General features: G+C 40.2%; 2 long non-coding RNA genes across 6 annotated transcripts; one reads left to right on the top strand and one right to left on the bottom strand.

The window, feature by feature from the left end:
* The first annotated feature begins 2 nt into the window (after positions 1 to 2).
* LOC116963659 lies at positions 3 to 23,207 on the top strand. 2 transcript variants are annotated; one of them, XR_004408331.2, is made up of 5 exons: positions 3 to 92; positions 11,633 to 11,743; positions 18,738 to 18,823; positions 20,907 to 20,975; positions 23,128 to 23,207. It is a non-coding gene; the product is annotated as an uncharacterized LOC116963659 (long non-coding RNA). The 2 variants fall into 2 exon arrangements; XR_006165782.1 differs by lacking the exon at positions 23,128 to 23,207 and having other exon boundaries at positions 20,907 to 21,167.
* LOC116963660 lies at positions 18,906 to 23,287 on the bottom strand. 4 transcript variants are annotated; one of them, XR_004408333.2, is made up of 4 exons: positions 23,201 to 23,264; positions 21,930 to 22,066; positions 21,317 to 21,418; positions 18,906 to 20,257 (listed from the first exon to the last, which is right to left on the bottom strand). It is a non-coding gene; the product is annotated as an uncharacterized LOC116963660 (long non-coding RNA). The 4 variants fall into 4 exon arrangements; XR_004408334.2 differs by having other exon boundaries at positions 21,317 to 22,045; positions 23,201 to 23,287; XR_004408332.2 differs by having other exon boundaries at positions 21,317 to 22,066.
* Between the last annotated feature and the right edge of the window lie 1,879 nt (positions 23,288 to 25,166).

Genomic DNA, 25,166 nt, shown 5'->3' with positions numbered 1-25,166 from the left:
GGGGAGCCGCCGCCAGCTGCCGCCAACGGCCTGTCGGGGCGCTGAGGGCAGGGGCCGGGCGCTCGGCCTCCCCCTGTCCGCTTTGCCAGGCGGTGAGTTTTCGGGAGGGGTTTAATGCAGAATTATTAACCGTCTCAGAAAAACAGTTCTGGAGTTTTTATTTAAAAAATAAGTAAAAATCAGAGTGGTTAAAAAGAGTCTTCAGGGGTTGCTCTGGCGGACCTGTCGCTGCTCAGTTGTATGAATGAAATTAAAATTATGCAAAATGGCTTCATTTTTGAGATTTGCCTATTTAAGCGCAATATTATACACAGTCCTGCTTTTGCGTGTGCAGCCTAAGTAAGGAAGCAACATGGAAGACAACAGTAATGATCAGTGACAATTAAGAATGAGTAGTTTTGAAAATGTTATTTACAAATACAAGTACTATAGTAGGGTTGGGTTTTAACATGCTGTCAGGGGAAGCCCTTAGAGAAGGCTTCTACACATCACAAAAATGGGACAGGTTTTCAGACAGTGACAGCAGAACTTCAGTGACAAGGCTAAGGGTGGGCAGACTTCATAGCTCAGTGATCAGCCGTGGCACTCTGTGTAGTTATTTCAGAGATCTAACACCAAGTTTTCCAGCAGTCTCTGTCTTCGGAAATCAAGGCTTAATGAGACTAATAGAGCACGATTTCAACAGTAAGGTTTGGAAATCCTTAGCCAGTTTCTGAGTATTTGACAGGCCTGTCAGAAGCAGGAAGTTATTACGAGTTAGTGAAACATGCAGGTAAGTACAGGAGAGAGCTTATTTAGAAGGAAGACTTAAAACATGAGATCACTCCTTCCTAAATGCAAATGTCAGAGGCAGTGATGTTATTGTCACTTAGATTGAATGGGAGATCACACATTATTTTTCAGATGCATGATTTACAAAGGTATAAGAAGCCAAGCCTCATTATTTCTGCCGCTGCCAGAAGTACTCTTTATGTGCAACTAATCTCCATGGTAAATCTTCATATATAAGAACCTTTTTTTTTTAAAAAAAAAAGCAAAAGGAAAATGAGGTTATTTTTATAGTTGATATTACGGAATTAATGCATCCAAATTAAAAAAACAAAGAAAACTCGGAAAAATGCATCTAATTGTCTTCGCTAACAAGTTCAGTAATTTGGAAATTGTTCATCTACATCACTTGGGCCAGCAGCTTCCTCTGTGAATACAAAATTAGTTATTTATTTGATGTAGGCAGTAAGAAAAAAAGTTAACAGGCTATACAACTCTATTTTTCAGGATTGAGTCCTGAGAATGTTATCCAAAAGCTACTGAATATTGCAGAAAAAAAATATTTTGGCTTTGATAGATTTTTATAACAAGGTGAAGACAAACATTCTGAAAATGTCTATGCTTAGCCACATTTGGAAATTCCCCAAAGCTACTCCAAAATAATGTTTTCACAGATACTTTAAAGTATGACCTCCACATGGGTGATTTGGAAGAACAGTTCTTCTCCCCCATTCCTCTTAATCCGTTGCTTCAGAACAGTACACGAATGGCACCTGGTAGATTGAAGTGGATCAGAAGAAGTCCCAATCCTGGTCACACATGACTTGACATTGAAAATTATTTCAAATTTCTGACTCCCTTTATGTCTTTCTGGCAGAGATTCAATTTTCTATTCAAATTTCTGGCTGAAATTCAAATTTCATGTGGCTACTAACAACCTTCAGTAGCCATTAGAAAGCGAGAAATCATTCATTTTTATTGTAAATGCGTTGGGGTTTTTAAAATTAGAGTCGCTCTGCATTCTAAACCTACATTTGTGTGCTCAAAATTTATTCTCTGAGTATGAAAACATGTTATACCAATCTTCTTTTTACCCGGTATTAGGAATTTGGTCTTTAGAATTTCTCTCGTGATGGTCTCTCCCAGTATGACACTGTCCAAAGGACCCATTCTGTCACGCTGGTTTCCTGTAGCTCTGCCCTGGTGGGCTGTGCTGTCCCAAGACAAGGTGGTGCTGTCCCACGACTCTTTGATGCAGCTTCTGAAGTGCCTGCCTTACTAAGGAGGGACAAACAACCCCATCTTCAATGAATACAGTAGCTCGGGGTGTTGTATTCCACATCTGTTGCTAAAAACAGTGTACTCTAAGAAGATTCAAATAATATCTTTATTTATGAGGCAGAAGGCACATTAGAAGGAATAGAATATCGCTAATTACTTGTATCATTCCCAAGCTTGGCAATGTGTGCACAAAATTTTGCTTTCAAAGTCAGTCAGTGTACAAATAGGACAGATAGTGGGCAGAAGTACAAAGGGATCATACAAAGTCATGAATACGTGCTTTAACCATCTGAATTATTTAACTGAAAATGCTGCTTTTTACAGAGGAAGAGATGGATCAGAGGAAAACAGCAGGTGAACAAAAGTGAGACTGTGTAGTATGGGGGTGGAACAGGGGAGGCCTAGCCAGACGGAGTAGAAAAAGAGAACAAATAGTAAGAAAGTGTCTTAAATAGACCAGAACGAAAACATCACTGAGACTGTGAGACTGTCCACTGTTTCATTTGTGAAAAAACAGAACATGACTGTAAAATTTAGACTTGAAAGTGCTTGGCCTCCTACCCCTCTGCTGCTTCTTTGCTGCTGCCAGGAGTGCTTTTTCACTCCCTTGGGCTAGAAACTTCCCGAATTTACTAATTCTGTGATTCCTTTATGCAGATCACCAAGCCAGAGAGCGCGAGCTTTCTGCTGAACTGAGCTGCTGCTGAGGAAGTTTATTTGAATGGGTTTTTTCACCTGTTGATAAAATATTATTGTGTAGGTTTAAGACAGGGCAAAAAGAATACAGAACTGCAAATTCTGCGATCTGAAGTTGAATCTGATGCTTTCTTTTGCAGTTATTCAAATATGGAACATGTCTGTTTCCATGGGAGTTAGTTACAGGTTAAAATTACATCTTTGAAAGTTTACATCATGGACTTACAGCTCCCTTCAAACTTCAAGGGCACATTTGAGTTTTTGCTCAGTTCAAGCTTCTGTGGAGTTACAGAAGTGATGTTTTGCACAGCAATTCACTCCGGCGTAACTTGAAGTGAGATTTTAAGATTTAGCTAAAATCAGGCAAGGAGTTCCATATTGGTGTGGGGGGGAGTTGGTTGTTTGAGGGGTTTTTTAATAAACCACGCTGATAGACAAACAAGTCCTTGCAAGTGAGGCAGCAGTGTAGATTTGCAGCCAGTTAGCTGTCGTGCGGTAACTCCTCAGGGTTAATCTGGGTCCCTGATTTCTCAATTTTTGCATTTGTTTGTGGCCCTCATAAGCCTCCTGGACAATAAGGGTCCTCTGTGTTGGCTGTTCTGCACCAGCGTCACTGGTATGGAAGATGAATTGCTACCAGAGCGAGGCTGAAGTGTCTGAGGCTGTGGTCCCTGCAGTCTGCCATATGAATTAAAACCAGTTAATTAAAACCAGTTCCTTAGATTCCATTCTGATTTCACTGAGCTTAGCTGTCAGAGTGATGTTAAATTTAAGCAATCTAAAGAAAAAGAAAAGAAAAATCACTAGGACAATAATTAGAGAACTTAAATGTGGAGACAGCTGGGGATGTTGAAATGCATTGTCAAGTGGATTTGTGATTTTAGAACTTTTCATGATGTAATCATGAACATACTACATTTGTTCACCTGAGATGAATTCGCATGAAAAGCCTCTAAATCAAACAAAAGCTTTACCTTGTATTTTTTGTTACTCATGTCCACAGAGAATCCACAAATTTTCACATTAACAGTACAAGCTGTGTTGTTAAAAGATCACAGGTACTGAATTTACTAGTTTTTGCTATTCAGTTGCATTTTAATATATTGAGTTAAACAGCAATGTGCTTAATGCAGAGGAACTTGCAAAGACATCCTAATACTAAATTTTTCTCATCTTCTTTCTTAAAAGGGAATTGTGGCACATTATTGTTGTATTCAACTGGATTTTCTCTTCTGCTTTTCAACATATTTAAGTAATTACTCTTGGAGACAGAAGGAGAAGATGAAAATGAGACAAACAGTAGATTCTCACTTAGCAACCAATATTTTCCTGGCTCACAAAGAGTATTTTTCTCAGGTTTTTAGTTACATAAATAAAGTGCTACGTAGTACAAAGTCATACAATAATAATAAAATGCCTTGGGATGATAATATCAGAGTTTTCCATTGTTCACCAGATATTACTCCAGGGGATAAAATCAATTTGAGATTTCCTGTCCTTTGTATGATTAGAATCGCCTCTCTGTCTTTCCACAAACAGATTTCTTTTGCCACATTTAAGAGACCAAACAAAGCAAAACGCCTAAATAAACTTTGTCATTTAAAGAAATTCAGTCTCTGAATCAACAGTGCAGATTTTCACTGCAAAAGGCATTTCAATGCATTAGAAACAACAAAGTAGCCTTAGAAAGACTGTCTCAAGCTTGCTAGAATTTAACAGTTGCAATAGTCAAGAAGATGCAATTCATCTATCACACCACAGACTGAAATAAATTTTTTAACTGCCTTTTATTGTATGCAGAAAGGTGTGAGAAGTAATATCTCCAAACTAATATTTTGTTATTTCGGTTGTAATGAATATAATTTGCAGTATGCCTAGAAAGTACCCTGTTTAGACTGTCTCTGTAAAATATCATAGTTGGCAAAAAAATTGAAGAGCAGGAGAAAAGCAAAAAGAGAAATGCTGCTTGAGATATTTTTTTACTAATGGCATGATCTTGGAAAAGGTTTCTTCAAGTTGCATGTTCCTTTCATTCGGTGTGTCTGGAGAGTTTAGGGAAAGATGAAGCAGTCCAAATAGTATGTAAATCTATGAGTTTTATTCAACTTCTCAATTGTTGCATTATTTGAATCATAAAGGAATTCATTCTGATCCAAAGTATACCAGCAGTCACTGAATTTAGTGAGCAAGACATGATTGTTCCTCTAGTATTTGTAGGGATATAGTCCTCAGCTTGGGAGGAAATGGGGGGCAGAGGGGAAGCAGAGTCAGAGCACTCTGCTCCAGCAGACAGCACAATGCCAACATGAGAGAGAACCATCCTCCATGCTAGGAACTAGAATCAGATGGACAATTATATTTTTGCTGTTTGGGAAAGAAGGGAAATGTAAGAAGAAGGATTATGCTAGCTTGAGTCTGACAGTGCTGGTTCCCAAACTGGAAAGCCATCACCACAGGATATAATCTCTTTTTCTTTGACATTTTGTGTCCTGTACCAGCCATGGCAAGGTAAAGTCCAAACTTTCCAGCCACTTCCAAACAGCCTGCTTAAATGTTTACATTTAGTAATTCCACTTAATTCAGAAAGGTATTTCACATTACAGCATAAAATACACACCAAAAGCATGATGCTGAAGCTTCTTTAAAATTAAACATTCCAACTGACTTCAGACAAAGTTTTTTTCTCCTCCCAAATTGCCCGTTGGTAGGAGATTTAAAAATTTCAACTTTCGTTTCAGTTTACAGTGAAAAAAATTATTTAGGTCATTTCTTGAGGAACAGAAATTACCTGTGAGATATATACCTACTGTAATTCATCAAAGTCATCATACTCTTCAGCTGAGACTAGCAAGGAGGTGTAATGCCTCTAATTTGACTGTGGTCTGTGTGGCTACACCCTTTTGATAAAATTTAAAGACTTTGTGACAGCTTGCTTCCCCTTTCCCTCCTGTTCATGCTACCCCTGCGGCCTCTTTTCGTTCTGGTTCATTTTCCCAAAGCCCAGCCTGGTGGAGTGAGCTGTCTGGATCTCTCTGCTAGCCACCGACTCAGGCCTGCCGGTCCCTCTCCGGGGGAAGTTTCTTTAGGGGAAAATGCAGTGTAGGTACATAGAAAATTGAATGTTCACAACAGTGTGAATTCTTGCACGGGGGAAAAAAAAAAAAAAAAAAAAGGGAAAAGAGAAACCCGATTTATTGGTTACAAATAATTTCTACTTCAAATTGATCAGGAAAGCAGTGCTACTGGTCAGGCAATACTACATAACAAAGAAATAGAAAAAACTAGGAAGCTCAGCCAGCAGAAATGGCTTACTAGCTTGCAAAGAAACACTGCGGGAAAAATCATACCAGTGTACAAAGCTGGACTTGGAAGGGAAATACTGCAAGGAAAAAGCATTGGATTGCAGTTAGATGAAGAGGACAGAGCAATAATCTGAGGGTAATTAAAGGACAGTCAGGAGGGAAGGCCCTTGGGGCTGCAGTAGGATGGTTGGTGAATCTGTGTGGAAGCCACAGCTACAGATGGGGTCAGAGCTGGAGGCCGATATGAGGAACAGGGAAATCAAAATACCAAAGGGAGTTCTGAAAGTTACTTGGCTTTAAATAGATTATTTCCTATATGTTGATAACAAAAAAATAAATTGCAAGCACTGGTTTTTCTCATTGCTGCTTTTTGATTAAAAAAGTTTACAGCTAAGTAATTTCATAAATTAACAAAAAGATTTTGTTAATTTGTATAAAAAACTTTGTCTTAAAGATATCTGTGCTTATATGGCTTATCTTTTTAGCTGAATTCACAAGGGTTTTCCCTGGGGGAACTCTATAGTTTCTCAAAGTACAAGCAGAAGTTAGATATTATACCATGATTATATATGATTTTATAAAACCAGCTTCATGGCAACACATGTTGTTGCCAGGCAGCATGCATCTACTTCAATTGATCTTACCCAGTTACTTTATTTTATGACTCACTCTAACAAAGGTTAAGACCTTCAAGTTTTAGAAAGCTATAACAAATAATATAATCATCAGAGATTACTTTCTCATATAATGGTTTCATTAAAATCAGGTAACTAGATGAAGGGTCATCATGTAAGGAAGCTCACTGAAATTGAAATTCATATTTCAAGGCAACAGCACTGCTGCCTGACATACGTGCATGCTCTAATGTCTCCCTTTTGAGAGTGGAAAATACTTGCCTCTTTTTGACTTGCATAAATGACAGGAAACTGATATGAGGAAATCCTCTACCATCTTAGCATTTTTAATTAGGACCAGAGAACAAGGAAGAAAGGCAAATCAGTGTGCTCTTTTTAGGCCAGTCAACAAACATCCATTGTTGTGCTTCAACATGTATTTTCAATTGTAAAACCATGGCTTATGCACGGGTGGGAAAATGCTCTGTGGTTCAGCAGCAGTGTTCATATGCACACTCAGGTTACACCAGGGGAAATGTATGCCAGAGCCTCTGCTCAGAAACCGTCGCACTGTGTCTCAACCCCTTCGATTATCCTCATCTCCTTAATGCAGTTTTGCTCAGATTATCTGTGGGCACGGGTTATCTGAAGTATGCTATGCCTTCATTGAAGGGACGGTGAAGCCACATTAAGGGCCCAAGAGAGAAAACTGTTCCGTGTTTTATCATGTTAAGATGTTCCAAACTCTTCTCTCTTAAAGTTCGGCTTTTATCCCTCTAATGGAGACTGAGTTCTGCAAATTTCACCGCTTTGGTAGCCCTTGCTGTTGTCAGCAGAGATAATACAACCAGCTAGCAGGCTGAGCTCAGCCTCTTCAAGCTACTGCCTGCTATAGCCTTTTCATATAATATTTCTCTCTCTTTCCTTGGGCCTGCCCCAACAACCAGCCTGAAGACACCCTCCCTGTGGGGAGTACTGGGTGAGGACGCCTGGTCCCTGAGCCCCTGGGGGTGCCTCGGCAGAGGGTGCTGGGGGAGCTCTGCACTGGTGTTTGAAGCAGCTACAGCAGCTCACTGCTCACAGGCAAGGCTGAGACCATTCTGGGGTGAGAAGCAGAAGGCTCAAGTCTCGACAGAGCAGCTCTGTCGTTGGGTGAAGGCTCTAGCAAGGGCAGGTGCTGCCAGACAGATTTATAGATATGCAGAGAAGACGATGATACTGTTTAACCTCTTTGGGGAATCAGTCTAAAATCGTGAATGAGCATTGCTGTCATTCCAGAGCTAACAAGCCCCTTAAAGTTTTCTGACTCTCCAGAACACTTAGTTTAACAATTCTCAAAGCCCTCAAAAATAGAAAATAAAGAACTGACAAATACTGACATTTTATGTCTGAGTACCAAAAGCTGCCTGATAGGAATCAATAAATGTCCAATTTTGCCCTACTTGAGCAGTGGTGTACTGCAGCTATTTCTCTCAAAACTCAGTAAAAAGTGCATAGCACTCAGAGAAATGACAACTAAGCTGAAGGATTTAATTCTATCTCTTGATTAAGAAAAACTTTTTGAGGTGACTCACACTAAGCAGAAGTTCCTTCACTTGTTCTGCACTTAGAGCAGTGAATCTAATGCAACAAATATCCTCACTTGCAACTTTCACTGTCATTATTCCCATCAGAAGTCATCTGCCTTCGCTGATAGCAGTGCTACCAGGGAAATGTATGCTGCTTCTCCACCCTGCTGCTAGGTTGTGGTCAGCCACTAGTTACTCTTCCAGAAGTGCAGTACACGTTTTTTTTCCCCTAGACATATGAGATTGCTCTCAGCTGTTTAGGAATCACTTTCTTTGAATGGGTCCAATTTATCGTGGAATCCAGGCTGCACCATGCAATGTCTGTTGCCATCGTGATTTATCACTTCATCTGTGCTTTTGGAATCTGCAAATGCACTCACTTGGTGGTCTTATATTTGTTTCCAGATGATTCATAAAAATATTACCTACAGTCAGGTATGTATGTTTTTGATGTTACTTTATAAGATGTGTCATACAGTGTGGTGGTTTGAGCCTGGTCGGCAGCTAAACACCACGCAGTCGCTCACCCAAAAAGCCAGAAGCCAAAAAGCCAGACATACAGCATTTCTTATTTCCTGTGTATCTTATTCAAATTATACAATGTTAATTTACTTTAGTTTGAAGGCCATGGAAGACTAAGTTAAATACCCTACAGAATTGTATTACATCAGTACAAACCCACTTGTATTTGTAAATTCATCATAGTACAACTCAAGTTCAGCTTGTCAAGTCCTGTCCCCAAAAATGTGTTAGTGAGCATCAATATAATTTTACTGACTGAACTTTATCTTTTCTGTTTTATAACTGATGAGGTCAACCATGTCATTTGAATACAGCATTGGAGGACTTCCATTGTATGCTCAGAATTATTAACAATCATTAACAGCAAGATGGAAAACTCCTCAGCCAACTATTCTAGGATTATTGGCTGAAAGTTCTCTCAGCCTTACCTTTTAGAATATTTATTCCTAATTAATGTGGTTTAATACTTACATTGTCGTTACGGGTTGGCAAAACATCCAATGCCCTGATCAGATATAAATACAACCTTCTGCTCTGTAGCTAACTGTTGAAGACTTCTTCCTACCATTAGCACTCTCCTATCAATCTAGTACCAAGTCTTAGCTGCTGTTTTAGCTTGTGCTGTTTTACCTTCTTTTGTTTATACTTTAGACTTCCTTCTATTGTCCCTGGTTTTACTAGGCTTTCTTTTTCATGTTTATTCACATATTTGTGATTGCTATCTATTCCAACTATTGTCTTTCCTTCCTTTTCCAGAAAGGGGTTTTAATAAAATTGCTCCTTTTAATATTTAAAATAGTGTGGAACACTTACTATGTAATGAAGTCTTCTGATACACACCATGATTTTCATTAATATTGTTAAGTTTCCCCTCTAATACATTCTCAGATTTTCTTATTTCTTTGTTGTGTTTTGTTTTTTTTTTTTTTTTCCTAAGAAAGTAATCAGGCAGATGTAGACAATTTATCTGTATGTGTGCATCTGAGTAAATACATACACATCTGTAAATGCTTACTCAGCCATAAACACGTGCACAAGTAACAGATCTTGGTTGAGCCTGTACTCTGCCTGCCCTTATTTGATGTAATTGTCTGTGAGCACTGATCTTCACGCCACCACAAGCTTCCAGCCTTGTGACCATTCCAGCCCTTCTCATCACGGTCAGGTCTGTGTGTGCCACATACTCGGTACTGGAAAATTATTGTTGGTAATTCCTAAAATCTCTAATGTAGTTTTACTGCTGTCTTCATGAGACTTCCATTCTCTATACGTCAATGATGACAATGCCATTTTCATGTATTATTGCCAGGCACTTAAGGGCTTATTTTGGGGTTTTTGTGCTTTTTTAAAAAGTGTTTTACTTTTATCCTTCATGGTTTAATGTTTTCCATACATTATTCATACTTACATTAAGTCAGATTTTAAATGAGTGTGTGATTTACCAGAAAAAAACCACAGTTTTAGTCCCCGATTGATTTTTTTTTTTTTTTTTTAATAACGTTTGCACTTCATTATCTCACAGTGGCTAATGACATTTTATCACATTATATTATTAATTCAATGATATGCAAAGAAATTACATTTGGGTATAACTGAGATCTAAATCTTAACCAAGTGACACCAGATGTAATGCAGCAATAGACAAAATTAGAGTTTGGCCAGTGGCATGGTATTATTTTCCTCATGATTTATTTGATACTAAAGAAAACCAGCAACTGACAGAGGAAATGTAATGACTTGACTCTGCCTGACAAGATTTCACATATGCTGGAACATACTTTGTTGCCGTTTCTATAACAATGCATACTGCTGTCCTGATTTTTATGTTTTTTACCTAAGATGAGAGATAATTAGTCTTAGAGCTACTTTTATTATTCATCAGTGGGGTAGCATATGAGTAAATAGTAAGCACAGGAAATATTCCTGTCCTTCTGTTGTCATTTCATATTTGATTTGGCAAGTTAAAAACATGACTGTAAAAGCTGTTCATATGAGATAATCATCACTGCAGAGTTTGGGCCCAGAAAAGGGTGATATCTTCCTCCAAAACCAAATCTGTGATGGAAATTTCCAAGAAAGTCTCTGACAGATTACTAGTTTTACTGCAGGCCAGATGCAAACTGAAAGATACAGAACTTGATGATGCTTTCATCTTGGAGTTGCCAAATCTACTGCATTTCGCTTTTTATGTCTTACTCAAAAGTGGGTCATACTTGCCTCTGCTTATGTAAAAATATTAACTTACAAAAAATACACTGGATTCTGGAAAATATATACATATCTTGAGACATGCCCAGATATTAGTTTTTCTGATTCTCTATTCAAATTTCCTCAATATTAAAGAAAAAAAAAAAAGTAATAATCTGTCATAATAAAAAATACACTGCCTAAAAGATATTGAAACCTATTCCAACTGTACCTAATATAGCAGATACAACTTTTAGCCAAATGAGGAAAATCTAGACAGATCCCAATTCAGTTATGTGCATTACTAAATATATCATAAAGTTTCTAGTACTTGTAGAAATAGGTGGGAATACTACCTTAGTTCTTCAGGTGTTCACATACCTGGGGACACCTAGAGGAATCTGCTTTTATCTTTATTCATCACAAGCAAAAATAACCTAACAGTTGCTTTGGCAGGTTGCGTTGACAGCTGCATTAAGGCCACTGTGTGATGTCTGTACATGTTGAGCTCCTTCCAGGATTCTCACTTGGCTTCGGCAGTCATTTCTACTGTGGGCAGAGAAGCTCCATGAACAGGGATGCATGACATGAGAAAACATGTCAAGAAAAAATCACAGCTTTGTTTCTTCAGCTCAGCAGTCCTTGGGCATTTTAACTTCCACTAAAATTAATCTGCATTTGTGTTCGTTGCCAGCACAAGGATACACCTCATGTCTTGTATTGCCCTGTGTTGATATTTGCCACAGACATCCCCATCACAACTACCGTCAGACTACTGGGTGAAGAAGAAAGAGGCTGAAAACAGGTAAAACAGAGGTCCTTTACAAATAGAGAAAGCAAAAGAAATTTCTCTCCAATATCTACTGTCACTGTTTACAATTTTTAGCCATTACGTCTTTTCCTATTTTCTTTGACAGTGGTAGGTGATGGTCCACCATGCTGGCACAGTGAATGTGAGCCATCACTGTCCACATCTGAGAAAATGCCATCTCCAGTGCTAATGGAAATTTATTTTACAAAGTAATCATTGACTGAATTATCAGCTTCGAGATAACCTAGCTTTGTCTACCACTATTTTAAGTGCATTTTCAGTTACCTCTGTGCTCAACAGTTACATGCCTTGGTAGTTAAAACAGCATCACTAATAGCTTTCTAACTTCTCTTAAGAATATTAGTGGTTTTTAAGTATGCCTTACAGGGAGTCACAACAAATACACTGATATTACTAGATTTTGACGCTTTTTTAGGCTTTAAAAATTCAAGGTCACGCCTACCTCCTGGATACTTGAAGACCTGAATCTTCTCCCCACCCACAGCACCCCTGCCCTCAGGGAAGTGCAATCCTCTTGAGGAAAGGGGGTTCCCTTTGCCGCTGTCCCAGGGTGGGGGAGAGCGACCACCACCACCCGAGATACCTCAGCCCCGGCGGTGAGGTGAGGTGAGGTGAGGTGAGGTGAGGTGAGGTGAGGTGAGGTGAGGTGAGCCGGGCGGGTGTCGCTCAGCGCCATGGGGTGGGCTTTGGGCGGCACCGGGGGCAGCAGGCCCCGGACCAGGCCTCGGCCCCTCCTTGGGAGTGCGCCGTGGGCCTGGAGGTGCTGCTGACGTGTGTAGGTTCCCCCGGGGTCGGCGGCCGGAGCCCCGCCGGGGGAACTGCCAGAGCCCTGCCGCCAGCCCGGCCTCCCCCAGCCCAGCCCCGGGATGTCTCCAGCAGACGGAGGCAGGCGGGAGGTCGGGGTGTGGGGGTCTGGCAATGGGAGAAATTTGGGACGCGAACACCCGGGGTTTGCCCAGGTGGGGAAATAAAAAGTGAAAGAAAGGGGGAAAGTCTGCTTTGAACTGACTAAAAATAGAGTAACCATGTTTCATCAGTGATTTACATATAGGTAAGGGTAAAGCAGTAGGACTGTGTACGCATACCTCCGTAGGCAGTGGGTACAGGTGAAGCAGCTCCGGAGTCAGCCTGCTTAAGGCTGAATTACCTTAAATAAGTTGTGTCTGTTTCTCTGCTGACTGCAAAGAGAGGTTGTGACAACTGCGCTCAGTTTATTTTTTTATTCTGTTAAATATCTATAAATACATCTAGATTCATCCCAGCTAAATCTGCTTACGGGTAGCACATGCCAGAAAAACAGTTTTGGGATAGCTACTTCAGGATAAGGCTGGTTATTCTGGACCACTTGAAAAATCAGTGTGTAAAACCAGCAGTTCTAGGGTGAGTGTGTGCTCCTGGTCCAAATTCCAAGTATTTCTAGTAGTTGTCTTCATCACAAATTTAATGTGAGACATAACTGAAGTATTGCCCCTAATCCGAATCTTGTCCAGCTGCAAGCATAGCATAAAGATCCCATCTAGAAATGGCACAGAGCAATATATACAGGTGTAAAATGCAAGAACAAATGTGAACCACCTGCTAGTGACTCCCTTTAGAAACATGGCACCTGGCACTGGCATCCTTCTAATGATGACAGCAGTCAGAAGTATGGTTTAAGCAAGTGTTCAGGAATGTTTTTTTTGGGGGGGGGGGGGGGCAGGAGGGGGATAAAAAAAGGATAAAAGGCTTCCTAGCATGTTTCCAGGACTACTTGTTGACCTCAGAAACCGTAGGCAACTTTGCAGTGTTCCTTCCCAACAGAGATCCAGCTAAGCAGCTGCACCTTTTCTGCTATTCACCTGGTGAGGCTTGTTTTTATTATTTATTCCAGGTCACAGATCATGGAAAATTATGTGCTCCTGAGTTTAGACATACACATGTATGTATGTCTAAAAATGCAACTGTTTACAGCACCCTAAGTGTCTTCAGGAACTAATGTATTAGCTTTTGTTGGGTGTGACAAATGTTACACAGCCTGGAACTAGAGACTTGAGGCAGTTTGGAGGCTAAACAGGAGAAAAAAAGTAGGGCTTTAGCAATGTTCAAGGTCAATATCCAGAGATGCTTAGGTTTTATTTCATCTACCTTCACTGTTTTAAGTTTTGTTTCCTTGTTTTACCTATTTAGGTACAGACTGAGCAAATAAAGCAGAGTGATAAACTGGGTGAAGGGTGGAGGGGTTTTTGTTGTTGAACCTGAAATTCTTGCAAATTGATTTTATAGTCAATGGAACAAATCATTGACTAATACTAAAAGACTATTTGTGTATAGTGCATGAGTGTAGTTGTTCTTGACCAATCTTTGTATCGTTTATATTATCTTTTTTTTCCTGCTAGTGACAGTTTTAGAGGGAGGGTGAACAAACCGGCAAAGGGTAATCGTAATCTGATTTTCTATTATGTGACAATAAAAGAGGAAAGCTCTCAGACAGCATGTATGAACCTTGCACAGGGTTATTTATAGAAGACTCATCTGTTCTTCAGGGAAACAAAGAAACCTTTTCAACCCTGTCTAAAGTAGAGGAACAATCGAAGTTAAAACCTGCCTGAGGGCAAACCACCTTGTGTAACGATTCAGAGTTTATCCTTGGACAGGGAGCGTGTTGGCTCTTGGCTGTACTATCTTTGCACTTTGTGTAATCATTTATACCTCTGTGAAGTAACTGCAATGTACCTTCTTCTGTCTGACTTAGGCTTTGATTGTATTTTACATGGCTCCTGTGAGCTATATATGAAGGCTTCCAAAGGAGAGATTACATCTGAAATCCTCCTATAGATCGATCACAGACTGTTAAATATGTTAGAAATGCTGTTGCAGAGTGCACTGGCAAGCTTGGCAAGTCGATTTACAGTGGCTGAAGAAGGTTTTGCTTCAGCTTTACACTCTGCTCTGCTGGAGTGGCTGTCTACATAGCAGAGCTGGTGGGGAAAGCGTGGACTCTGGTGCAAAGGTTAGCATTTTAGCAACTGGGAAAGCAGGTAGATTGGTATTAAAATGCCAAACTGAGTCGAAGTATCTGAGAGATAAGGACGTGATGCCTTCTGCTGGGCAGGAGTGTTGAGAGAGGAGACAAAAGGAAAGGTGGGTGACCTTCAGCAGAGGGGCAGCGCATCCTAAATTGACACAACATGACCACCAGTACTAGCTGGTTTGACCACAGTGATTTATGGTTTCAAATGCCTCTCTTCTGGAAGCTACCACATTTAAATCTCCATGTAGAACCAGCAAAACAGAAGATGTTCCTGCTCCTTACCTGTTTCAGTGCAAAGTCAGAAGTTTAGTCAAGTGAAATTTTGCATTCACGCAGCTGGAGTTGCAGATGCAAGTTTCCTTCTGACTCTTCTGCTGCAGGGATGTGAGAGTTAGCAGAGGCGCATAAGTGCAAATTTATGATAAAGATGCAAGGACTTTTGCCCCCTCCTCACCTTTATGTGTCAGCTGTCTGCACACTCACCCAGGCTGAGCAATGTGCTCACTGTGAGTTGCAGTCTGGCACAACAGCTTCTATCTCGTCCAAAGCCAGAGGGGCTGGCGGGCAGGCAGGCAGTGTGCATCCTTTCTTCTGTCTTATTTTGCAGCCCCAGGCTGTCACTCTACCCTTCAGATCCCTATCTCTACATGATGGGGAGCCATAATCTAATGCAAAGAAAGGCTGTCTCCTGTCCCATGAGCACTGGGACTTTGCAATGGTGCTCAGATAGTGAAGGGCAGTAATTTATCCGTAACAGACAAAAAGCTCTCAAAAGCAGCTGCAGTGACCACTAATCCTATCCACTTTTATTACTAAAACCAGAGAAGTGAAGTGGCTAAGACACTCCCAGAGGTAGATATGCCTTTACCCAATCCAAACCCTGAGATGGCTAGATCAAAGAACTACTCATCACACAACAGCCTAACACTTTCCCTGCAAATGCTGCCTAAAACCTCCCCAACTCCTGACTTCATCACGTATGGAAAAATTCCCTCATCTTAACAACCCAGATGGTTGTGCCTCATAGGAGTGACATGGAGTATTTTTCTCTTTATGGGCTCAGGAAGACTTATAGTAAGCAGTCAGTATGCATATTTGTGACATTGTCCAGCAGCAACACTACAAAATTGAAATGATCTTTGCTGTGATAGCAGGTTTTGAAATCGTGGGCTGTAGGCCTTGCCTGGCCCACAGGGGATGGGTTCCTCCCTTCTGCTCTGGAATGAGTCCTCACAGTCACAGGCGTTTCGATGCTACCAGGAAGATCATCTTGTCTGTTTTCAGTGGTCTGCTTAACACAAGTAGGGCTGCAGGAACAATACCCACAATCTTCTTAGCAATATATCCTAAGAAGAACAAATTTACACCTGGGATGTCACATGTGCAAAATTTTAATCTTTTTTATATATGCCGCCTTATCTGAATCGTGTTTTAGGGGGATTATCATAGTTGGTTTTGTTTCTTTCTGTGTATAGATTCTGCCATTCCTGTATTTCATAGAAAAGTTTGGGTTGGAAGGGACCTTAAAGACCATCTAGTTCCACCGCCCCTGCCATGGGCAGGGACACCTTCCACTAGACCAGGGGGCTCCCAGCCCCGTCCAACTTGGCCTTAACCCTTCGAGGGAGGGGGCAGCCACAGCTGCTCTGGGCACCCTGGGCCAGCGCCTCACCACCCTCACAGGGAAGAATTTCTTCCTTGTATCTAATCTAAATCTACCCTCTTTCAGTTTAATTCTGTTACCCCTCATCCTATCACTACACCCCCTGATAAAGAGTCCCTCCCCACCTTTCCTGTAGGCCCCCTTTAAGTACTGGAAGGCTGCTATGTCGTTTCCCTACAAGTTTAAAGAATAACGTGTGGTGCTTAATGTTCTTTCTGAATGAATTCCAGCCACTGATATTGCCAAGAAGATGGAGAGCACACAGAATGCAAAACACACGCTTGCAACCTTGAAGACTAACTACTGACTAATTTCAGAGATGTATCCATGCATGAGAACTAACGCTATTAAGATCCCTTTTTAAGGGCATGTCTGAACAGAGAAACTCCACCAGCATCTCATATTTTTATGCCTGTTATTTTGTGGGAGGAGATTGTACAGCTTAGACCTGACTCCCTCTTATTTTTTTCTCTGAATGGATTCACATCTGGCTTTTATACTTTCTTCTGTCTTGATAACTGCAAAACAGTAGCCTTAAATCTTTCTTGTCTAGCAGCAGCAGTGTGAAAATACCATAAAATGTAAACCAGCAAGTAAATGTGTGAACTTCAGAAAGACTGCTCTTTGCAGGGCTGCGGGGGATTACAGAGAACATAAGAAAAGCAGTAAAAAAGTTTATTTGTTGAGAACACTATTGGTTCTTTACCTTTTTGCCATGGATTTTCTATGTCAGAAAGATCTGCTTAAAACTAACAATGCAATGCATGAACTGCAATACCTTGATATTAACGGTAGCTAAATATTGAATTTAATTTCAATATTTTTAAATTAGGTTTTGCAGAAGGGACCCAGTTTAACAGGTATGTTAAGTAGTACTGAGCTATATATGGCTTGCTAGTCTTCTCAATGCTTAGTAGAGTTTAAGTACTGCTTTTCACTGTTCAGTGGCAGAGAACAAGTGACCCGATAAAAGTATTTCACACAGTTATGATTTAAAAAGTAAAGTCAAACCAGTAGAAGAATTATCTTTTTTTTTTTTTTAATTGAAACTTGTTTCCGTTTCATAGAAATTAACATGAATCCTTTACTAATAATTTTAAAGCATAACACTCAAATAATACTTAAAATGAATGCTAATTAATTTTTTTGTGTATGAATACAAGGTAAAACATTTTACTTGCACTCAGTATGATTTTGGTAGAATTTAGCTGCATGTGACCTGCTTTGTAGAAGCAACCATGCTTTGACGAGTCAGCAGTTTTTCCTGTTATTCTTGGGGAAGAACAATGTTTACTTTCAAATAAAAGTCTTTTAAAATGTTGGTTATCCAGAATGAGTAAGACTAATAATAATTTAAATGTAATTGTCTCTCTTCTAATAATTTGTTCTTCAGAAATAGTTTTGAATTAAGAAGACTGACAGCTTTTCTTATTTATATACTTACTATATATATATATAATATATATATTTACAGAATAGATGTGTGTTGTATGTCAAAAGTTTAAATTCTTTTTCCTTTTCATTCTCTTTCAGGGCAGGACCTGTTAAAACAATTGATTAGGTGTGTAGCAATTCTAGAATGGCTGAGGTCTTGAAGTTCAATGGCCTTTAGTTTTGTTCATTAATAATTAGGAGCAATTTTGTTATCATTATTAAAATGCTTTTTTATTCATGTAATTTAAAGTCCCTTATATTTTTTGCTATTTCAATTCCTAAATGACACATTATTCAGGTTGCTCGCTCAGACCTATCTCCTTATCGGTTATTGTTCTGCTGATGCTCAGAAAAACGTCAACATTTATCCACACACATTTGAAAACTGCACTAACCTGAAAGCAGTGTCTCCACCGTGCAACAAGACCATATTCTCTACTGCAAGTTCAGTAGGAATCCTCTGTGAGAGAGTATCGATACTCAGTGAGGGCTTCTCAGAATTGGTAGTTTCGTTGCACATGCTCCAAGTGTATCACAGCAATTAAATGGTGCTTTTATGAAATGTCTATGGTTGTAGTGTTCAATATTTTAATCTGTCCTTCTCTGAGGTCATGGCTGTGTTAAGGGTGCTTGTCTGGATCACACGGCTCGCAGCATCCATTGGCAAAGCTGACCGTTTGCCAGCATAGCACACATCACACCCACAGACATGTCATACACCCGTGCCACATTTTAGCTATGGCAAAATAAGCTCCTAATGATATCTGGCCAAAGAAATCTAAATACTTCTTTTATTGCTTGTACTACTAAAAATCAGATAAATCTGCATTCACTAACAATATACTATCCCTTATCCCCAGATATTCCTGTCTTTATTGCCAGGGTGAAGTAGATGAGGATGAGCTAACGGACCACCCTCTCACTTACCACTGATTGGAGAGCACTGGTAATGTACATAAGTATTTATTTTACTGAATTCACATGTTAGGTTGAATAATTCTACCAATCATTACTGATAGGAGATAATAGACAAAGAGAAGATATATTGTTTAATTGGTTTTGACAGTGGAGGAAAAATGTACCTATATTAATTCCCTCTCCCCATTTCTCACAGACAAGCATGTATGCACATAATATTTAAAATACTAGCACTCCCACAATTGTGAGTGCTGGTGGGAGCACTGAAAAATGGAGTAGGAAGTCTTATGATGGATACAACAAACCATTACTTACAGCCAAGACAGTGATTATCATTAGGTTCAGTCACTTGCCTGCTTTTAAGTCCTGCATGTGCTATTTCTACTGCCTTAACTCAAATTTATGTGCAGCATTTGCTTTGTATTCTCATTTGGGTTTTGAGGTTATAATTTGAGAACTGCATATTTGGCTTTACATAGGAGTCTGTCATAGTGGGGATTTTAATTTTTATTTTTTAAGTTAACTTCACATAAATGGCTTCATTCTGAAGGTCCACGGAGGCTGTGAGGTCTTACTGTGACCCTGTTTGTATGGATACACAAATTGTTTTGGATGATAAACAAATGTTGTATTCAATAAAACAAATGCTTTTGCCTGACTGTTCTCTTGCAGCTAGTACAAGGGAATATATTAACCATCAGCTTTATGTGGGTTGACAGTCCTTGGGATGTCTGCAGACATGAATTACACAGCAGGGATTAGCATAATTGACAGCTGATCTGGAAGTGCACTGTGACTAGCAGTCTTCGTCTTGCTCAAAGAATGCCATTTGGCCATAACAGATTCACTTATTTCACAATTCTGTTTTTTTTAAACACTGATAACATTTCTTCTGCAAGACCTCCAATGTGAAAACTGAATACTTCCTTCCATTTATTTAAATTGTTGTACAATTGTTTAACACCTGGGAGAGATCCAAGCTATTTCAGCAGACATTTTATAAGGCATCTTCAACTCAGACATACACTCAGTTATGAAGACTACATAGTGAGTAATGGTATTTGCAAACTACTGGACTTGATTTCTTTATGTGTATCTTCTTCCACAACTTTTACAATCAAGAAGTCATGAAAAGAACTGAGCAGATAACTGCACCGTGAAGTCACAAAGCGTGGCAGATGTGTACAGAAGCAGCACAGTCTGGTGCTGAGAGGTACCAATTTACAGATTCTGTCCTCAGTTCTGTTGCTGACTAATGGTGAGACAAGGGAAAGGTACTCCATTACCTCATTTCTTAGCAGGTATTAGGCATCTGACTTCTGTTTATAAATGTCTTGGAGATCCTTGAAAACCTGCGTACTTTAAATGAAAGTTGTTTCAACAACCCATTTTTGTTCTATAAGAACCTAAGATGACAGTTGTACTTCTGAAAGGTGCTGCAGCTGTTTCCTGTCTGAGTGGGCTGTAAAATAGAAAACGTAGCATAAGCATTAGTATGCTGTTTGAATTACTCAAGATTATCAGTTAATGCTTTCCTATGCTTATGTTTAATATTCATCCAGACAAAAGTCCAAAGATATAAAACTTTTTTTTTTTTTTTAATGGGGCAAAAGCACTAAACAAAATGATATCCAAATGGAGGGAGAAAGGGGTAAAGAACCATCTTAATAATATAAATCTGTAATTCATGCACATGGCAGAAACAGACCTATATATGATAGCATTTTAATGATAGCTCACACAGATATAGCTTCAAAAAGTATAGCTAAGACTTGAGTATTTATTTCTATACCCAGTAATATAACATGCATCACCAAACTGGACTGTGTAATAAATAGCAATAGCATTGCTGGGTTTTGCATAATCACTGAATTCATCTGCTTCTGCATTTGACATTCTCATTTATTTAAAGTTTCATAATGATTTCTCTTGCTTTATGTTGCAGTGTTTACCACTAAGGAGTAGACAGTTGGGCACTAAACTTTAAACATGGATGTAAATCCACTGAAACCAGTATTTTGTTAACTGGTAACCCAGCAGTCAAAATTAAGTCCATTAACACAAGCATTACTATCTTGATAGTCAATAAAATATCCTTTTTTTTCTTTCAGGACATAGACACTGTTGGAGAAATTCTTGTTAAAAGAGTTCTGGATGGGTCATGCTTGGACCACGTGCATGTGAGTCATCCAAACAGCGCGTAAGGGCTAAGAGTGGAAGAACATGTTCTGTAGATAAACACGGTCATTAAAATTTAGCCTTTTGCAATTAACACAGTGTTAGTAACCTGTGTGGACCTAAAAATGGTGTGCTTTTCTTTCTTAAGCATTGTTTTGGTTTTGAGTTTTGGTTTTTTTTTTTTTTTAATTAAATTTCAGTTTCATTTAAAAAATGTCTATTGGTTGATTGTTTTTTGTAAGGATAAAAAAAAATGTTGTCAGTTTCTCTATCTGATATACAATGGTCCTGAACTCTCTGCTAGTCCAGAATACAGATACACTGGCTTTGACAGCAGCCTCACCTATTTGTTAGTAGCTCCATTCCAGGAGCAGGCCAGTCTTTTGTACATTGGTGATGACAATGCAGTGCTGGACGTAGATGACAAACAACAGCTTTCCAGATGCTACAGGGCCAAAGAAATTTGAATAAAGACCCCCTCAAATCAGTATCAAACATACTACCTACTGTCAATGACAGTATTATTGACCCCGTAAGACTGCATATAAGTTTCCATTTACAGTGCAAGATGAGACTCAAAATTAACAAAGTTGGCAAGTGAAAGCCATCTTGAAAAAATAGCAAGTAGTACATATTACATTTATAATAGCAAAATAGAAACCTGTTGAAGAAATTGACAGTCTTTTAACTAACCTGTATTCTTACTTGAGCTAAAAGAAGTATGTACAGTTTTTTTACATATAGTATTAGCATAGTATCTCTCAAAGATGCAGTTGATCTGTTAAGAAATGAAAATTAATGTTCATGCATAGAAGCATGTACAGCGATTAAAGCTGCTTTAATCACATGGTAACATATTATCAAGGAAACTGCAAACAGACTTCAGGTCTTTACTAGCTTTTCTTGGAATCAGAAAGTGGCTTTTTGGGAAGAGAAAGATTCAATGTTTCATGTACCTGGGAAAGTTGCTTTCCTTTCTCTTTGAGAACTGTCCTTGGGAATGAAGACTCCTCAGTCAGAAAGATGGATAGTGCTGCTCCAAAGAGTGGGATTTGTGGGAATATTTGAGCAACTAAAAAAAACCACATCTGGTCTGCCAGAGCAAAGTAGTCAAAAATATTGGGAAAAAGTTATTTGATATATGGCTTCCTGCACATCTACAAAGTGCATACAGAACTTGTTATATGTATGAAATAAGCTACCACTGTAGGAGCATTGTCCTTAGTTTTATCTGTGGCTGCAAGTGTTCTTTGTCAGTAGTGATTAGTGATACAGATACACCTGGCAAAAGCATCTCTTCTCCTTGCACGTGGCACCTTCTGATCCCCTTGCAGTTACACAGCCTTCTCTCTTTCCCCTTCTGCTCACATCCACCTTTGCTTCCAGAGTACAAATCCTTGCCCTTTTCAAATTGGTAAGGAGGGGTACTGTTCTTCTAGCAGCATTGTCAAGAAAGCAACCAAAATAATAGTTGTACAAAAAGTAGTTGTCAAAAGTTGTACAACAGCTGTGCAAAAGTGATCTAAAATGTACCTCTTCAGTGGCAGTTGCCCCCTGCAAACGGCAAAATTTTATGTGCACTTCTACAACTTTTCGCTGTTGGGATTTCATTTCACAAACATTTTTTATCATGAGGAATAAAAGTTGGCAGGGCCACTGGTTTCATTTAATCGAAAAAGTCTGTTTTAAAATGCTTTCCTTCAAATAAATCTCTTTCATAAACTTCAGCTGCCTGATTTCTCTTTACATGTTGTCTATGTCAATGGCAAAAACTACACAAGATTTACAAGGCTGGTGCCATGCTATATATTGCTCCGTGGCATTCTAGTTGTCAACTCCAAGGTCACAGCTTTATTAAAGGATCAAGATTTACAATAACGTTAGCAAGAGCATGAATGCCTTCACACATACCTTCCTGTAGTTTACTTCCCTGAGGTCATCTGCGCGATTTCTCCCCCTGCCAAAAGCTACTAATCGATAAATACTGCGGTCTCCTGAACAAAGTTCAAATGGACCTATCATGTTCCTTTAGTAATAAATCTTTGCTTTTGTTTAACACCTGCCTTCAAAGGACGTAACCTTCTTTACCCACAGTAATTAATTTAACTTCACAGCAGCCTTATTTGGTGATTAAAAACTGCTCTCCTTTTACAGATTGAGAAATTGAGGCATAAGGACGTGCTTTGCTGAAGTCATACAGGAAGACTGAAAAGACTTGGAAGCTCACCTCTGCCAGCCTCTCATGTGCTAAGGCTGAAGGCCATGCTGTCTCTCTTCCAACGAGTGATGCAAGGTGGTTGCATAGCATCTGAAGTGAGACTTCTGTAATTGTTCCTTTTAATGTGCTGTCACAGCATGAATAGGGCACACCTGAAGCTCGATATACAGTTGTGGTATAGTCCTAACTGACACAAAAGCACACAAGAAGCATTCTGCAGGCTGTTTACCACTTAAAGCATAGTTCTGTGTCATCTTTTGGCTGTACTTGCACTGTTGAAGAGGTTACTGCCACCAACTGCCACTTGTTTACCCATTGTGACTACTCAGATCTACCTGCCTGGCTTCCTACTTCATTTCAGGGAAGAAGATAAGCAGTTAATCGCTTTAAATAGGAGGGCTTTTTTGCTAGCCCATGAACAGCACAGATAATCCTTAGCAGCTACTTAGAGTGGTGATGGACACGGGAGCAGTAACCTCCTGAGCTAGCACCGCCACCGTTACAAGAGGACAACTTACCATAACGCCTCAAATCCCAGGCCTGTCCTCTCGGGAGATCTCTGCCCAGGGAGTTCTGCCGTTTCCACTGGATTTTCTCCCAACCTGAACTATGGGCAGTAAATATCCCAGCCCAGGCAACCTAAGGCTTACATTGAGCCCATCGCTTTGGATGTGCTTCCCTTAAGTGTTCCAGATCTCCTGGTACTTAGAGACATTAAAATTTTGCCTCCACGTGGTCTAAAAAGAAGGTAGTTAGGGCAGTCACTGGCTTTTGCTTAGAAAGATATTAGTATTTTAGCTAATAGTAATTGCGATAGACCCGGAATAAGAAAACAGAGCCAGCATCCTTCGTAGAATCACAGGATGGTTCACCCCTCATCCTGACCTGAAGAGAGACCTGAGCTTCAGCTTTGTTTCCTGCAGTTCCCTCTCTCCTCTCCAAACCACGAGCCCAGATGGTGGCGTGGCCACTGCCTTTTGCTGCCGGTCGCTGACAGATAGAAGAAGCAGCTCTGACGAACGTATGAAACCTAACTGGTTTTGAAATGCCAGAGGCTGAAGGCAGTGGTGAGCCAAGAGTCTCAGACCTCCCCACCTAGTGATCTCCTCTGAACACCCGGCTAAGGCATTGACAGCTGCAGTCCCAAAGAGACAGGGAAAATGAAGGTGAAGGACCCATTTCTCCTCAACCCTTCTCCCACATCGTTGATATGGGGTGAAAGACCAGGCCTACCCTGAATCTTAGTTTTATTATGAACTAATATGATCTTCATAAATTAATATATTCTGGGAAAAAAAATATAATCTCTACAAATTCGTTCATTTTGAAGTATTGCCAGCATTTTGTTTGTTGTTTACCTGCCAAGAGTTGTGTTCAGAGGAAGTGAAGGCCAGATATGCTTAACAGGTCCAAAGTCTTCTCTACCCAGAGAAATTTGTTGGCATTACTATTTTGCTATAACGATATCCTTATAATTCCTTATTCTGGAAGAAAAGTGCACAGTCGTACTGCTGAATTAAGATTGTCAGTATCATTCAGGAGGCAGAAATCCTGGCACAAATATTACTGAAACCACGGCATAAAATCACCGCTAGTATCGGTCGATCTACAAACAAACGAAAGAGAGCGCAGAAACGGTTTCAGTATTGCCTTATTTGTGCGGAAGGTGGCCCCGAACGCACCCTCTGATGCCGGGTCCCGGTCCGGGTCCCGGTCCGGGTCCCTGTCCCGGCTGGGCCCGCCTGCCGCCAGCCCGGGCGGTGAGGGCGGAGCGGGGACACCTCCCGGGCAGGGCAGGACGGAGCTAAGGCCGCCCCACCGTGTCGTAGCAGCCCCTCCGGGGCGGGAGGCGATCGCCATGGAAACCCGGGCCCCGGTCCCGCCCCTGCTTCCCCCCCACACACACCCCGGGAGAGCGGCGGCGGGGCGGGGGTGCCGCCGCCGCCGGGAACCCGCCCGGAGCTGCGGCCGGGAG

The sequence above is a fragment of the Tyto alba genome, unplaced genomic scaffold, assembly GCF_018691265.1.
Source record: "Tyto alba isolate M040663 unplaced genomic scaffold, T.alba_DEE_v4.0 Super-Scaffold_27, whole genome shotgun sequence".
Lineage (NCBI taxonomy): Eukaryota > Metazoa > Chordata > Aves > Strigiformes > Tytonidae > Tyto > Tyto alba.
This window is presented reverse-complemented; position numbering and strand designations above follow the sequence as displayed.